Source organism: Daphnia pulex, chromosome 12 (assembly GCF_021134715.1).
Source record: "Daphnia pulex isolate KAP4 chromosome 12, ASM2113471v1".
NCBI lineage: Eukaryota > Metazoa > Arthropoda > Branchiopoda > Diplostraca > Daphniidae > Daphnia > Daphnia pulex.
Genome location: NC_060028.1, coordinates 8,395,769 through 8,409,954, shown reverse-complemented (window position 1 = coordinate 8,409,954; position 14,186 = coordinate 8,395,769). Strand labels below are relative to the sequence as shown.

Here is a 14,186-nt window from a genome sequence, read left to right as displayed (position 1 = left end):
TTTAATCAGACACCAGGTGGCACTGGAAAACGTTTGGTGAAAAATGTCGTCTGCTAGACTAGACAGAGATCAATGCTGTCATTGTGAGTGACACGTTTTACACACACGACAGAGACCCTGCAATTTAATGGAAATCCAGCAAACTTGTCACTTGAAACAGAAGAAAAGACGAAAAGAAGTTCCTTTGGAAATGGGTAAGTTTGGAAAAACCTTTTCTTTTTCCCGTTTGTTTATTCCCTCGTGTCTGTCGTCTGACAAAGAAAGCTGCCGGGAGAACTTTTTCGTTCGTTCTTTTACTGCCCGACGTTTTATTTCATTATCGTTCTTTTTTTTTCTCCTTTTGGACTTGTTTCGATGTATTGCTGCAACCCCGTTTCGAATCACTTTAGACCATTGTCATTCTTGTTTCAAACATATTCTCTGAATGATCTTTTTTTACGTGATTCTCTCAATGGAGCTCAATAGGAGGAATCTAATTTGATTCACAATGTTTCTGGCCCCCAGAAAGTTGCCTCGTGCAACTGATTAAGTCTGAAAAAAAGTTGAAACACAATCTCTTCTCCCTCCCAGGCAAAATACCTGACTCTATTTCGTAGATGTAGTTTCATAAAATTTTTGTTTTTTTACTTTCTTGAGCCTTTCGTAAGAGGATCGTTCCTAAAAGACGAACAACTTTTCTTCGAGAGAAAAGAAACGGGTAAACTTTGGCGCCGACAACGTCGAAATCCTTCGAAACTTTGACCTTATAATTCTGTGTAAATGTCAAACTTGACATATCAGGCAACTTATTGACAGAAACTCGAGCTAAACATTTGATACCTGTTTCAACTTGAATGTTTGACGCCGGTGCTGGGTGGAGTTTCATCCATCCGAATCGATACGTTCGTGTGTCGACTGATTGCATCCAAACGTCCCCATTTGTTTCCTCTGCTTGTGTGAAATAATACGGCAATTTACTAGCGTCGCTCCCTTCCCAGTAGTTTCCTGAATGGGATCCCGACCGACGTGTGTGCGTATACTGGGCGGTAACGAGGTGAACGGGGGGGGAGGAGGGCACCGTTTAGGAATATCCATCATCAGGATCCTGAAACGTCTATCCCCGCCCAGGGTAAATTGGGGAGATTTGGGCCGAGTGTCCAGTGCGGTCGTTGATATAAAGAATGGGGTGCTGCTGCTGCTGCTGCTGTTGGCCGCGTGATGTCGACGTTCAGCTCTCTGTAATAATCGCATTAACCCCCCCGCCAGTCCACATCCGTTCCACTCAACCTCCCACATTGTATAGATAGTACGTCACCAATTATCGACTTATTTCGGGTCAAAAGAGCCCTGGACTTGTTCGTGGATTTTCCTATTATTTTCTTTTCAGCCTGGATCGTTTTCTGCCAATGGCCAAAACCTTTTTTTTTTTGCTTTTATCTCAAACTCAATAGACTTTGCAGTAACCAGCAACCGGCCATCCATTGATTGCTATGGACAGTGTATATAAAGAGATTGGAAGAAGAAGAAGAGCTGGCCGGAATAAGCCGCCGGACAATACAAAAGGGCGGCCAGACAGACAGAGAAAAAGAGAAAGTCTAAAATTAAGTCTTAAAGTATATAGGATAGTAGTGGGAGGCAAGTAATCTTCAATTACTTGTAGACGAGAGAGAGAGAGAAGGGGCAGCGCAAGGTTTCGTGCGTGAGCTGAATGACTTTTTCAGACGCTGCCGACTGACCCGTCGCCTCAGCTCGGGCCCCATACATCAACGACCTAATGAGTTGACATGTCGTCCCTTTTTCTCTCTTTTCGGCCCTTTTTCACTCGATCTACACAACACGAAAAAGGAGAAAGAAAAGAAGGGGAACGAACGAACCAACGAAAAAAAGGAAGCTGTTGTTTTATTGATTTCTCTCTTTCTCTCGCTTCGCTTCGTGACTGGGCGGGAGTAGCGCGCCAGCAAAACAATCAACTCTTTTTCCAAGGGGGGGAAGATCCTAATATTGTAGAGCTATTGGCAGCAGCCTTTCATTCTTTTTTCTCCCCCCATCGTCTTTGATGCTGGCGACCGAGCTAACTTCAAACATTACGTAAAGGCAACCTATTTTGGACAAGGCAAAGCCTCGTTCCGTAACATTTTCCCTTTTTGTTTTATTTTGTTTTTAAAAAGAAAAGGCGCTGATGGCTGAGTCGAATTACATAATGAGGTGCATATTATTTAGAAAATGAATCGTGCCCATCTCCGAGCAGCTGCTATTAGGAATATTTCAAGTCGTCGTCGTCTTCGTAGAAGCTTTTCCTCGAATGCAGAGTGCCGACTGATTCACTTTGGACGTGTAGTATATAGCAGCATATTGGAGTCTGAGCCCTTTTTTGAAAATTATACAACCGGGTTGGGTCTCGAGAATCGGGATTAGATTGGCTTGATTCATTTACACGGAAGTACGCCTCTGCTGCTGCTGTTAAAATCTTGCCCTCTTATTTTGGCGTTACCTCGACGACCGATGCATTTGATGTTTTTTCTCCTAGCTGCCTGGCCATTGGAAATGGCGTATGGGACGAAGTGTAATACTCGCGCGCAACATTTGCATGGGCACGAAATTCCCCGTAGTCTTGTACTAATTTCTGTTACTTTTTCTCTCCTCTTCTGTACATTTGCTGGTGTACCGCGGCATCAAAGAGATTTCCACGGACTTTCCTGCTGGGCTGTGCGCACACATGAAAAGAAGAGTCTTATATCTTTGCTTTTCGATTCGCGTCGGTTTATTTTATTTTTTTTTACTCCTCTCCTCGACCCATTTATTCCGGCGGAGGAGGAAAAAGAAACGAAAAAATTCAATTGCAAGTTGCGCTAGCATTTCTGCATGCGAGAGACGTCCTCCCGTCCCTCCTCTCTCGGGCTCATAAATAAACCGTTAGAGACTAGCGAGTGGGAAGGAAACGGCAAAGAGCTGCTGCTGCTGCCGTATAACGAACTGAGACAGAGACCGACTCTAGAGCAGCGACTTCTTCTTCTTCTTTCCGTTTCCTCTCATCTTTCATTAACGAGTCGTGCGAGCAGAGCCGTCCTGGAGCTTTTGAAGATGATTTTCTTCAAATGGAGAAAAAGAGAAAGAACCGAAAGAGATCTATTTCTCCCTGCTGCTGCTGTTGCATCTTTCTTTTAGATATTTTTGCGAGAAAAACATTTCTCTGTTGGCGTGACTGCATACAACAACTTGAAACTGATGCTGTCCGTTTTCTTATTTAAGTTTACCTCTCTTGTCTTGTAGTTTGTCTTCACTTAAAGCGTCGCTCCAGTCGCTGCGTCGTCTCTGGTGGTGTCTAACAACTCGATGGATGGGTGGATGGATGGGTAGGTGGGTGGGGTTTGTGTATACGCGCTCCGCTCATTAAACCTCCATTATAGCCCCGGTGTGTACACACAAGGAGCAGCGGGGAATCGTGGAAATGGGATTTCTGCGAACTTCTTGCATCACATCAGCAGAGTGACAGTTGAAGTCCCGCCCGTCCCTTTCTCATCCGCTCTATTTTCTCCTTCCTGCGGATGGTAGACGCTCGCAAAATACTTTGGCGTTTTCTCGTCAGCGTCCGTCTACCAGGAACTCGTTTACATTGTGACTCTGCCGTTGTAAAAGAGAGCCCGCCCGTCCGACAGGAGAGCCAAGAAATATTTTATCGCCGTGCATTGATGCAAACAGCGTCGGAGAAGCAGAGCCCGTTGCAGCAGTTTGCAACAACAAGAGCAGATGCAATAGAATAGAAATGGAATAGAAATGCGGAACAACAGTGTGTCGTGCGTCACGACGGCCGGGCCCACTGCCGCCGGCCAACTGAGAATTACAATCTCGAAAGAATTTTTCTTTGGCCGCTTATTCCTTTTCGTAGATTCCAAGTGGGCCGTGTGCCGCCATCTTAAATATCTTAGTGGCCTGGATAATGACCGTCTCTCTCTTGGACTTTCTGGCGCCGATAGATATAATTCAAAAAGTCGTGCAGCACGAGCCGCTCTTCAATTGATTCGCCATTTTCTCTCTCTCTCGCTGGCCCCCAGTCTTTTCTTCAACAATTTATCGTTCTCTTTGTCATTAGTTATGGCTGATGCGTTTATATTTACCGCCGTTTTTCACTCGGCATCGCCGTCTAGCGCTTCCGCTTTCCGCTCAATTGCGCAGCGCTGCACCGACGCCCATCGCCTGCTGGTGGGGGTGGGGGGATTCGCTCCCGCCAATGGACCTTGCATGAATTTCGTGTAATATTTACATACAAGTCGAGCCGAGAGCAATGACGATTCATTTCGTATTTTTTCTGCGCGTCTCGCCGATGAAGACTCGACTAGATGATTCGATTACAGCCGGGCTGGGGCCATCATCGCCGATGCAAAAACCAGCAAGAAGGCAGGAAGAAAAGCCAAGATATGGATATATAGTACCAGGGCCTGGCTCCTCTATATAACCCCCCCACCCAACCCCATACAGTCGTCGTGAATAATTCACGAAGCCGGAATCGTCTTCTTCTTCTTCTTCTTCTTTTGGCCAAGGCGTTCTCGTTATTGTAGTCGTCGTCTACATGTTGTTGCCCGGAGACAGTTGTGATGTGCGTTGGGTGTGTGTGTGTGCGGGTAGGAGGCTGACAAGTGTATTGTTCGAGCCGGGCAGATGTCGTCGTCGAGTGTTGCGCAGGGAAAAGCATTTCCTCCTCTTCTCTTTCTTCGCCAGCAGCAACAAAAATAAAACAAAAAAGGGAAATCGAAACGGTGAGAGAGACGATTTCACTCATGTAAATTCTAAATTGATTCACTTGCTCTCGTTACATTTTCATTTGAAACGGCAAGGCGATGCAAATGAACAGCCGGCAGCGTCAGTTTGGTTTTCATAAGGAGCTCCGCTAGCTCCCAGTCTGGTCAAATCAGCCGGTGAATAATTGACAAACAGAGTGCAGCTGCACGACGCGCTGCACACACACACACGTGTCTGCAGCACGTGAATCGTGCATGAATCATCAAGCCGATTATTGTCGACTCTTTTGCTCACCTAATGGTCCACGTGATGTCGCCCAAATATTCGATGAATTGCGTTAGGAATTATTTCGACGACGGGATGGCGCACTCAAATTTCACTTTCCCGGAAGCCTATAAACTGTCGCACAGGCCGGAAGTAAGAAAACATCCGCTAGGGGGGGGGGGGGGTTCTCTCAATTATTCCCGTTTTTCGGAAGTTGAAGACGTTGGGAGGAGGCTTTCGATAGTTTTGGGGCTCGATTCTCGGTAACTTGCGTTTTAATTGAAATGGGGAAAGTTTAATTTTCTTTTTCTTTTTTTTGGGCTGAGCCGTGGTGATGTTGTAAAGCGGAAAAAAAAGGAACCAAAAGTTGATGGCGTAGAGTAGGAGCGGCCAACTGAAAGAACATTGCTGCGAGGAATAAATGCTGGAAATTGGGGCTGGCGTTGGAACTAATTGGGCAAACTATAAATAGCTGGGGCGATAGAGCGGCCAAGCCAAGCCAGGCCAGACTAGGCTAGGCTAGGCTATATAGGCTTGGAATTCATTGTTAATTCGTCGGACGCGTTGATTGCCCCTTTCTTTTTCTCTCCTCTGTGTGTGTGTGTGTGTTTCGCTGGCCTCGACTACTACTGCGGTTATATCGTGTGCGGAAGACGAGTGGAAATGGCTAATCGTTGCCTTTATTTTGTACGGGAGAAAAGAAAAAGCGACGGCGATCGATCGACAGCACGAGAAACTCCTTTTCTTCTTTCTTTCTCTCTTCCAGCAAGTCTTTTAACCGGAATGGTGGACTTGGTTTAAGCCAGCCGGCGTGGAAATAAAACACACACACGCCGTAACAGCATCGCTTGGTTGAGTCGAGTTGGCAGATCGATGGCTGCCAATTCAGCAGGGCTGGGCAGGGCGATGGGGAGAAAACCCTTTTCAAACGGGAGATTGGCCATGTGCTTTGCGGGCAGGGAGACGGCCAGAGTGAGCGCTTGTATATGGCAGTTGCACTCACGGGATGGCCAGTCGGTGAATGATGTTATATTGTTCCAATTCGATGATTTGGCGCTATAGGGAGAAGAAGAAGAAAAAAAGGTCGCCGAATAAATAGCAGGAGGAGGACGGACAGACAGACAGGGCCAGGCAGCCCAGCGTTTATGTGGTGGCTCTTTCTTTAGCTGCTGCCCTCAATATCTGTAATATACGAGCCTCTCCGCTCGACTATTATGTCAATGACGACGGTTGAGGAATAGCCAAAAACTGCCGAACCGACTCCTTTTGTTGTTGGCCGGCAGAACAAAAGAATATAGCGACGGACAGTCGGCTTTTTTCATTAGCTCTTTAATGTATACGACGATTTCAAACTGGCTCTTATCAAGGCTCTTGAGAAGAAGCCAATGACCAGCATCTTGGCTTCATGTTGTTGTTGTTGTGTGTGGTTGCACCCCGTGCCACTCTATATTTTGCCCCCGTGGGTTGGAATTCGCATTCCGTAAGTCCTTGTCCAATTTCTTGATGTCGTTTCGGGTTCGTTGGCGATTCAAGCCTCGTCGTCTCATCTCTCGATCGTTCGTTTCTTTTCGCTCTTTTGATGCGGCGGCGGCGGCTGTGCGCATCCATCATCAACAACCCGCCCAGTGGAATGCAACTCGCTGCTGAGCCCAGCAGCAGCTCGGCGTTGTATGGACGGGCAAACATAGACTGCTGCTCCCAGAGTCTATTCCATATTTGGGGGAAAATCATCCATCATTTCACTCAGCATGCGATGCTCTATAACTGATTGTACAGCAGCAGCAGCGACTCTTCTCTAACTGTGTGTGCACTGGCAAAAGAGTTCGCAAACATCCGACTATCCTGGAGTTGCAGGCAGGCCCACCAGTAATTTCTCTCTTTCTCTTTGCTCAGCTCTCGTCCCCAGACTATTCATCATCATTTCTATACACACAAACTCGATGGCAACCGTTCGAACTTTGCCGATTTTTCTTTTTCTTTTCATCTCCTCCTCTAAATGATGATGAAGCTCTTGTCAAAAAGCCCAGAATTTCTATAGACCTACAAACATCAAACCCCTTTTCCTGTGTCAATCCAATGGCAAAAGTTTATTTATAACTGACATTATTGGCATATTGAATGGGGGGGCGACAACACAACCAACACAAAAAAAAAAAGAAAACGAACTCAATTGCTGCCAATAGTCGACTCTTCTCCGTATTTTTCTTAAGGGAATTTTTCCTGAATATCTCATTAAAACAATTCTTGTCGATACATTTTTTTCCTGGGCATTTCCTTTTATAAACGCTCACCTTTTTCAAATCAGTGGGAAATCTCGGAAGTCGTAATCGTCTACGTGGTATAATCGCGGTACCTTTATTCTGCTGTTTGAATGACGTACGTCGTCGACAGAAGGCAATTAATTCCTATTTGCTTTTTCTTTCTTTTTTCTCCTGACTAGCACAAAAGTTTCGTTACTAGGCAAAAGTAAATGGAGCAATAAAAATAGAGCTGGAAGCTTCTTTATTATTATTATTATCAAGTTGATGGTTGTATCAAAGATACTGTATTCTCTGGCGAGTTTAAGTTCTTTTGTGCTGCTACAACAACTACACAGGCTGCTGCGCTATCTAACCTTTTGCTTCCGGCAAGATAAGGAAATTATACGCTTGGTCTATCATCAAGAGAGAGAGAGTGCAGCAGCACACGTAACCGCCTGTATAGCCTGTATGAAATGCATTTCAAGTTTGGAAATAATCGAATGTTGCAATGCTCAGCCGAGCGCGGCCTAATGCTGTAGAACTGTTTGACTTCAATGGCAAAAGAAAATGCGATTTTCCACAGTCAAGAATCGCTGGAGAAAGGGGAAAAAAATGGGAGAGCCAAACAGCATCGACAGGAAACGTTATGGATATGTACCGTAGTAATGCTATCAACGTAGGGCGCAAGTCATGCACACACAAAAACGCGTAACATGGCGACGACGAGCGTGGGGAAACAATTTCCCGAAAAGCGTTTTGGTTTTTTCAACAGTATCTCGAATTTTCGAATGGCAAGAAACAAGGAACAGATGAATGCGCAGAGCCATCTACTTTACGGCGGCGAGAGTCGTTTGTTAGGCCGCCCCGAATTATCCTATAGGCAGGCAAACAGCTTTTGTAGTTTGATGAGCCCATTCACCAAGCCGCAACTTAAACGGCCACAAATAGACGTGCGTAATAATATGGCTGAATCGTTGGGGTTTACAAATCCCAAACAGTTTGAGCACATTTTACGGGTGGTCGCTTTTATCGTTGGCAGTTTCGCGTCGTGTTCCTGGTGTCGTTGCTGCACGCAGTCATGAGCCATTTCCAGAAGAAGAAGAAAAAGAAATGACGTGGAAGCTACTTAGTTGACGTCAATCAAAGTCAGCAGTCTTGTGTCTAAAAGAGAATTGGGATCCAATCAGGGCACCACCTCCGTCTCTTCCGTTTTGGGGTTCGCACCCCACTATCAACTCGTCACGTGTCATTCCCGACAGACAGATCAGTTTGCTTCCGGATTGCGCGGAATTGTCGTCGTACACTTGCAAGTAAGCCGTTTGCCACATCCGGCTCGTAAATGATACAACCCTATTAAACATCCATATAACATTGACGACATTTCCATGTTTTCTCTCTTGCGCAGCAGAGTTTGATCTCTCGGCTTTGATTTGGACGTTCCCCAGAAATGTGATCCTTTTATGTGCTGATGTACTGTATGCAATGTCTACTTTTTTGGCTATTTATGCTCGGCGAGAAGAGTTTTCATGTTCCCTGACACACGGAAAGCTCCGCTTAAATAATTCACAGTAAAATTCGGGAAAAAGTACTCGACTTGAGCTTCTTCGTTCCGCACGAGTCGCTGTCAGATATGTGTGTAGGTGTCATTGTAGGCATACATTGGTGTTCTCTATGGCATCCTAGGGAAATTGATGTTGAATGAGACAAGACGTCGTATTATCTGTATAGGCACCGCAGGACTTGTGATTCGAGTTTGCAGGTTCTCATTGAACTTTCGAAGAAATTGATGAGGCGATCCGTTAACGAGCTCCCGCGGTACTTTTGTCTGTGTTGCATAAAAGAACTCGCGAGCACGGCATTCGGATCGGTCATTAGGACATTTTAAATTTACAAATGCACACTTTTTTTTTTTAATGACTTGGCAAGTTATTTGCAGCCTTCAATTTGTACCGTATTAGTTAAATTTCATTAAGTGCGTGTCAGATATTTCGATTGGTTGGTCGAATGTGCTGCGACGCCTGCACCACAAATAGTTTTGGACAATAACTTTGTACTAGGGTGCGTGGAAGGGCGAATCCCTTTTCGTGTCACCCAAATTTGCGGAATGGTTTTGAGATGCGTAAGATCTGCTTAAAAGCTAAAGTCGCACAAGCAGACACAGGGCTCTGCACGCCCCCGCTCTGCGATCCAAATGCCGTTGATTATTCAAGGCACTGACGCCAGAGAATTTGAGATTTATTAGAAACTGGAAGATGATTGAAGGGGGCACCCTAGTAGTATCTATGAGCATCAATATTACGCTGCCATAATTCCGCTTCTTCCACGAAAGCAACATTATCGTTTTATATCAACGTCTTAATCACGGGCTTTATGAAAATTCTCCAATTGGCCTACACTCTTTAAGGGAAGCCGACTAAGAACGATTTGATTTGATTCCTCTGTCCCCTTGACGCACAAGTAACCTTTTTTGTTTCGTGATTAATCGTTTAAAATTAATTATTCCCAAATGGACTCAATGGCTCCGTCCTTGGATGAGCAATGGAAAGTGCTAGACCGTCGTTGTGGTACTTGAGGTGCACATCTCTATTGTTGAAAAAGAAAACAAGGGTAGAATTTGAACGATTTTATCGGCCGCAATAATTCGCGGAACAATCAAATTGCCTCGACTCACGTCCTATAAGTGCATGGACGTCCACTTGACCATGTGACTCTCTTATTTTTTATTCTTCAAGTTCACCTTTGGGAAAGTGGAATAACTCTCCGAAATTTGCGCGACTTATGCAAGATCGATGGAACAGATTGTTAGTGCAAGCGATTGAGGCTTCCCAAGCTTCTTCCACTTGACAGGTTTGACTTTTTGAACAAACCGGGTGACGTGCTCAATATCCGTCTACGAATGCCAAGTACAATACGTACCTTGATTCCTTGAAACAGAATTGAGGTTCCATTAAAAGATTGCATTCCAATTCAAATACAGCGGGAACACGCGTATAAAGTACTTCTTGCGTTGAACACTGTTAGTTCGAGGCCGTTGCCGGATTCAGTGTAGCGTGCTATTGATTTCGTAATATCTTATGGGGCAAAGTTGGTAAAGTGGATCATTCTCGCCATAACACGTAGTACGTAGGCTCCATTTCAAAGTGTTATTTCATAGTTAAGCTGATATCTCGTCATGAGCAGATATTCGTTGCATGACTGAAATGGCAAGTTGTGTTTTTTTTAGAAAAAGAGATGCTTTCGAGTGATGTTACCACGTATCCCAAACTGTTGTATAAGAGTAAAACTTCGTCCTCCTTGTGCAGCATTGCGAATGGTAACAAAATAATGAGATTCAGTGCGTGCGGCACATTTGACATTTCTAACTTTTGTTCTATTACAAGAAAACTAGTTTTTTTAAGAAAATACCAATAGATTGCACCAACTTTTTTGTATAAATGATTTAAACGCAAGGTTATTTATTATTTCTGGCTTAGGATGAATCCACTTTGTAATCAAAGGGCAGAGTTCGATCGATGACGAGCAACGTTTTTACAGACTTTTTATACGGCATACAGAAAGGCTACACGTAATCATCAATCTACTAGCATATTCCCGAATAGATTAGTTTATGAAATGTTAATTAAGGAATTAGCGCGCTTCTCAGTTTTGTCTCTGGAGGATACGTTCTAGCTGGGACCGTCTACTTTCTCGTGGAAATAAAGTTTGCAATCATCTGTAACTGATATTCATTTCTCACTTAAACTATAAACCTTATAATTGTTGTTAAGTGTTTCTATTTCCAAAAGCTGTTTAAGTAAGCGGATGTGACTCTATTCAGACTTGCCTAGCTACTTCATAATTTAGGGTCGATGTTTAATTTCCGTTAATTCCATTCCATTCCATTAATTTTAGTAATAATAATTAGAGTTTTTGATTCTTCCAGGGTTCTTTGCATTCCCTGGTTTCTTAATGAATCAGCGTTGAAGTGTTTTTTTTTTCAAAGAAACTACCCCAGTTACAATTAAAATGTGCCGACTATGATTTTCGATTGATTCATTTTTAGTCATCAACTGAATGAGTTGGGGAAAGAAGAACTAAAAGGAATGGGCGTTAGCTGGTTCTAAGACATTTTTCAACTTAAGAAAAGTGTAAGAAAGCTCCAATAGAAAATGGATTGAATTTAAGTTTTATGTGTTTGCATTTGTAATATCAAACAACTTATTTGTATTAACACGTTGCGCAGTAGGAAAGTAAGATAGCATTGAATTTAGATTCAATTATTTGCTGATGTTGTTGCGTTAATTTTTTTCAACTGCAATCTGGACGATAAGAGTATAGCTGCATTCTGGTTCCATTATTTTCCGAATTCTATACAAGTTGAAGTATTTGCCTTTATTGTAAACATATCTACCAAATGTTTCCGGTACAAGGGCGACGGTTTCAATTTCTATGATAACTACCAGTTGCTTTGTTGTTGTTATATTTGAAAGCATGAATTATGCACTGAAAGCAAAACAAATCCTTCCCCCGACGCTAAAGCGTTGGTAGTTTTGATGTTATTTCAGATTGGATTGAAAATACTATGAAGCAAAGTTTTCTATATTTGTATTAATGTACATGTGTTTCTTTTTCTCTAAATAAGGTTTTTTTATTCACCTTTCTCATATCGAATTCTCTGTAGAACGGCGTTCTCGTCTCATCAACGCATTCGCTGAATCTTGGACTCATTTTTCTGCGTCGTGAACCATCTGCGGTGCAAGAAAGCTTCAAGTCAACAACTTCAGCGGTATAGAAGCTGCTGAGAGGGACAAGTCCGTGCTGGTTGTTGCAGTCGTGTTTGCTGTGATTTGACTACGGTAATCTCCAGGCATCTCATCAAACATGGCAGCGAGTGCTCGGTCGATGTCGATAGCGAGTGCTCGGTCGATGTCGATCACCAAGGAACAGCACTTGAAAAGGTTGGCCTCATATTCTTTTCGTTTACCTTGGAGCGGAAGTATCACAGGCCTTAGTGTAGCTGTAGCTGAGGGCAGCAGAGCGAGTCCATCGTCCGTCATTGTCGAAGGCTTTTTCAAATAGTTTTGCCACCTTCCGGTTTTTATTAATATTATTTCGTTGCGTACCAGAAATTACCAAACTCTTAAGTCTTAACTCAAACACAGATAACCGTTGCTGCTACCTTACATCCACAGGCAGTAAAATTATTCTTCTTCAGAAAATTGTAAGTTTTATTTTTTTGTCTTGACCCCATATACTTTCTGTTAATATTATCGATTTTTATGTTGAAAAAATTAACGAAAGTCTGAAATAGCTAACTAAATCATTTGTATGTTGTGTCATAGGGAAAGCTGCTGGAGTAATCTAGTTTTCATCCTCACTTTATTTCGTGCCAGCTAGTGAAAGGCGCGACGAATTCCAGTTGAGCTGCTGTTTAGCAAGCAATCCAGCTAAGCCGTTCCGTTCATTCATTTGAACAGGAATCTAATGGCTGTCACTAGGTGGCTAAAATGATGTTCACCACCAGTCCACCAGGGAGCGCGAGTGTCTTGAGGGAAAAAATTTGGCCATTTTGTTTCAATATGCAGCCGAGATGGGTTGTCTTGTCGGTCGTGACGTTTCTCAATATGGAAATGTAAAGGTATTTTTTGGCAAATTTCTGATGGTTATTGAATGTAAAATATGAATGTGTAAGTTTACAGGTGATTTAGCAAGTAAAAACCACTTTGCTGAACTTGTGTCCTATACATTTTGCCCGAAATGTCGTGCCTCGTGTTGGCCTCGTGACTGCGACTACCTGTTCCCAGGCGAACGTCTCATCCCATGCTACAGCAAAAGTATAATTAATAGTTGTTAATCTCGTGTTTTCCAACAGTAATTTTTGTTTGTTAAATAGGTATAACAACCACATTTCTTTTATGCTGTGGTTACCTTCTTGCGGCCAGGTGGTGAAGGGTGTGGTGGAGACAAATTTCTCTGTTGTATGCAGCATGTGATTCCGATGTTGTCCAGAGGTAGCTGTGCTTGTGTCTAGCGGCCTATTCCCAGGTGTATGTCTCATCCCATGCTACAGCAAAAGTATAATTGATAGCTGTTAATCTCGTTGTTTTCCAACAGTAATTTTTTTTTGTTTAATAGGTATAACAACCACACTTCTTTTTACGCTGTGGTCACCTTCTTGCAGCCAGATGGTGAAAGGTGTTGTCAAGAAAAATTGCCCCGTTGTATGCTGCATGTGGTTCCAGTGTTATCCAGAAGTTGCTGTGCTGGTGTTTTGCTGAAGTAGCTGTGGCAGAGATATCTTGGTTGCTGACTTGGACAATTTTAACTGTTTTCATTTGTGTTTTTTGCTCTGCCAATGATATCCCGTCTTGCTGACTTGAAATATTTTAATCTGTTCTCATTTGTGTTTTTTGCTCTGCCAGTGAGTTGCTGATTTGAAATTGTTTCATTCATATGTCGTCTGCGTTTTTACTTGTGCAGTATACGATTGAGGCAACCTGATCAATATCAGGTTTGACACAGTCGAGAACTGCTAGATAAAACAAGCTTTCTGCGCCAAACAAATAATAACTTGCATATAACTTGCATCATGTTATTATCGCGGTAGAGAAAGCGACAGGCCCCCCCCCCTGGGGGCCACAGGAAAAATAAATAATGTAAATGTTTCAAAAAAAATTTTTGTATGCAATAAAATATTCGAATAAAATAAAATAAATTTTGTTGCAATAAACAATTTGTATAAAATTTTTCGCGAAAATTTTTTTTTAAATTTTGTGTAGGGGGGATTTTTAAAATTTTTTTTCAAAAACAAAAGTCTGGACTTAGCAAAAAAAAAATAGGTGGTGGACTTTGTATTTTTAGAAAAATATTTGTAAATATAATATTTGTTTGTTGGACTTGAACTTAGAATTTTAATGATAGAAAAAAATTTATAAAATGAAAAGTTTGAATATTATTGAAATGTTAAAACACGAGTTTGAATTTTTT

The 14,186-nt window shown here is 42.9% G+C and overlaps 2 long non-coding RNA genes across 2 annotated transcripts; both read left to right on the top strand.

Moving 5' to 3' along the window:
• The first annotated feature begins 73 nt into the window (after nt 1-73).
• On the top strand, nt 74-12,111 carry LOC124209491. Its single transcript, XR_006880926.1, has 2 exons — nt 74-194; nt 11,881-12,111. It is a non-coding gene; the product is annotated as an uncharacterized LOC124209491 (long non-coding RNA).
• A 5-nt stretch (nt 12,112-12,116) lies between these two features.
• On the top strand, nt 12,117-13,943 carry LOC124209490. The gene is made up of 6 exons (XR_006880925.1): nt 12,117-12,157; nt 12,362-12,420; nt 12,542-12,837; nt 12,899-13,033; nt 13,093-13,274; nt 13,335-13,943. It is a non-coding gene; the product is annotated as an uncharacterized LOC124209490 (long non-coding RNA).
• Nucleotides 13,944-14,186: the final 243 nt, after the last annotated feature.